Source organism: Onthophagus taurus, chromosome 10, assembly GCF_036711975.1.
Source record: "Onthophagus taurus isolate NC chromosome 10, IU_Otau_3.0, whole genome shotgun sequence".
Lineage (NCBI taxonomy): Eukaryota > Metazoa > Arthropoda > Insecta > Coleoptera > Scarabaeidae > Onthophagus > Onthophagus taurus.
In genome coordinates this window covers 15,111,230-15,114,477 of record NC_091975.1, presented here as the reverse complement: position 1 = coordinate 15,114,477, position 3,248 = coordinate 15,111,230, and positions in this window count along the sequence as shown.

Sequence of the window (3,248 nt, the reverse complement as noted above, 5' to 3'; positions counted from 1 at the left end):
ACAAGTTGCATTTGAAGCAACAAACATTTGTCACATCTGTAAAACACCTTTTGGAGAAGATGTAGTTAAGGTGCATGATCATTGTCATATAACTGGTAAATATAGGGGCCCAGCCCATGTTGTATGTAATCTTAACTTTAAAATTCCCAAATTTATCCCTGTATTCCTACATAATTTCAGCTGTTATGATGCACATTTATTTGTTAAAGAGATGGCTGACATTGAGGATGTCAATGGTATTGATGTTTTACCTAATAATAAAGAAAAATATATAAGTTTCAGTAAAAGCGTGCTAGTTGATCAGATACAAAATCAATCCCGTTTTGAAAATCGGTTCATGAAATTACGTTTTTTGGATTCATTTCGATTTATGGCATCCTCACTCGATTCATTGTCGAGTAATCTTGTAGAGGAGGATTTCGTTCATGTACGAAAATTTTTCCCATGTAATAAGCAATTTCAATTATTAAAGAGAAAGGGTATATTTCCCTATGGCTATATAGATTCACTTGAAAAATTAAGTGAAACCTCATTACCACAAAAATCCGGGTTTTTTAACAAATTAAGTTTTGAAAATATAACTGATAAAGATTATTTACACGCTCAAACAGTTTGGCAAACATTTCAGTGTCAAAATTTAAAAGATTACTCTGACCTATACCTCAAGACCGATGTTCTTTTGTTAGCAGATGTTTTTGAAAAATTTAGACGCGTTTGTTTTGAAACTTATGGATTGGACCCAGCACATTATTACACCACACCAGGACTCACTTGGGATGCAATGTTAAAATTTACAAAAATTAAACTTGAATTATTGACTGATGTAGATCAAGTCCATTTCATTAAAAAAGGCATTCGTGGGGGTATTTCGCAGTGCTCATTACGTCATGCTAAAGCTAATAATAAATATATGGATAATTATGACTCCAATTCTCCTTCGAAATTTCTAATGTATTGGGACGCTAACAATTTGTATGGTTGGGCAATGTCACAACCGATGCCCTATGGAGACTTTAAATGGTTAGATGATACTGAAATTCAAAATTTAAATTTTAATCATGTATCCGATGAAGCTGATTATGGTTACATTTTGGATGTTGATATTGAATATCCTCATTATTTACACGATATACACAATGATCTACCTTTTCTCGCAGAAAACATATGTCCTCCCAACAGCAGTAACAGTGAGAGCGAGAAAAGATTAATTCCAAATTTATTTAACAAGAAAAATTATATTGTTCATTATAGAAATTTAAAGCACGCTATAGCTCACGGTCTCAAAGTTTTGAAAGTAAATAGAGTTTTATCCTTTAAACAATCTGCGTGGTTGAAACCTTATATTGATATGAACACAAAATTACGTCAATCCGCTAAAAATGATTTTGAAAGAGACTTTTTTAAACTAATGAATAATTCGGTATTTGGAAAGACGATGGAAAACGTGGATAAAAGAGTTGATGTTCGGTTAATTACAAGTTGGGATGACATTTGCGGAAAAGGTAGGTCAAAACCCGGAGCTCGCAGTCTAATCGCTAAATTAAATTTTAAAAATATTAAGATTTTTACTGAAACATTTTCGGCAATTCAAATGGAGCGACTTCGTGTTGTTTACAACAAACCTATATACGTTGGTTTTACAGTTTTAGAAATTTCAAAATTGTTAATGTATGAATTCTATTATAATTTTTTAAAACCTAAATATAATGAAGCAATTCGATTGTGTTATATGGATACGGACAGCTTCACTGTACATATTAACACCGATGACCTATATGAAGATATTAAATTAAATTTAGATAAATTTGACACCTCGAATTACCATCTGGATAATCAATTTAAGATCCCGCTTAAAAATAAAGCCGTATTAGGTCTTATGAAAGATGAGAATTGCGGTAGAATTATGACGGACTTTATAGGGTTACGATCGAAAATGTATGCAAATCGTGTTATTGATGGTCGTGTTACAAAAAAAGCTAAAGGTGTAAAAAAAGCTGTTGTGAAACATAAAATTAAATTTGAAAATTATTTCGATTGTTTAACTTTGAAAAACACTATGTTTGCAAAACAAATTTTATTTAGAAGTTGTAATCACACCGTATACACGGTATTACAAAATAAATTGGTCCTTTCACCGTACGATGCCAAGAGATTTATTAAAGATGATGGTATAGATACGTTAGCTTGGGGTCATAACCGTATTGTTAGTAGTAGTAGTAGTGAGGGTACATTACCAACTCTTAAACCTTAAACGTTAGCTTTTTTTAGTATTGAAACAGTCGTCATGGAGTGTAGTTTGTTTATAATTCAAAGTGATTTCTATAGAAAGTTGGAGCATACCTACTTCTATCATTTAAGAAACTTTATCAAAGAAAATAATCTTGATGGTGTTAATAAAATATTGGAAAAAATAATTATCCCAAACCAGATTTTAACATATCGAAATCTACACCTAGCTTCTGTTGAAATTTTAGAAGTAATTCTTAATGAAAATCTGAATTTTGATCATGTTGTTAAGCAATCATTAGAATCGCTTAATTGTTACGAGCGAAACAACAACAATGAATTGAAGGTTAAAGATCTAGAATCACTGACTAGTAACGTAAGTATTAAATTTACTGATGAAATGTATAAAAAATATTTATTAACTAATTTATTCGCTGATAACGAAGGAATTGTTTCTATTAATAATCTTATATGTAAATACCGTAATTTACGTTATTATTGTGATAAATTGATTTGCAATGCATTCTATTGTGCAGACAATGAATTTGTAAAAAGATGTATACAAGTTTTCAAAGCACTCAACTATGAATTTAACTTTGAGCCACTGTCGCGAATATCACACCAGAATATAATGGCATGGTTAATAAACAACATGAGAAATGGAGCTAAAGGGAAACCAGTTGGATGGCAATCCGGTCCTGATTCGGCACATTGGCCCTCTACAAACACACAAGATTATGTAGATGTTTTAAACCTAATAGAACCATACATAAGATTACATATTTAAATAAATAATATATTAAATACCATTTAAAGTGTTTTATTTATTTAATTTCTCATTTTTTTTACGTAATATTTCATACAATAATTTTTCAGTTTCTTCAATACGTCTCTTAAAACGATACCTATCTGCAGCTGCTTGCAACCATTCCGATCCGTTTCTAGCATTTTTGCTATATTCGTCTTCATCAATATAATACACATCTAAATCTTCTTTAAATTTAACACGCTTCATTTCAATG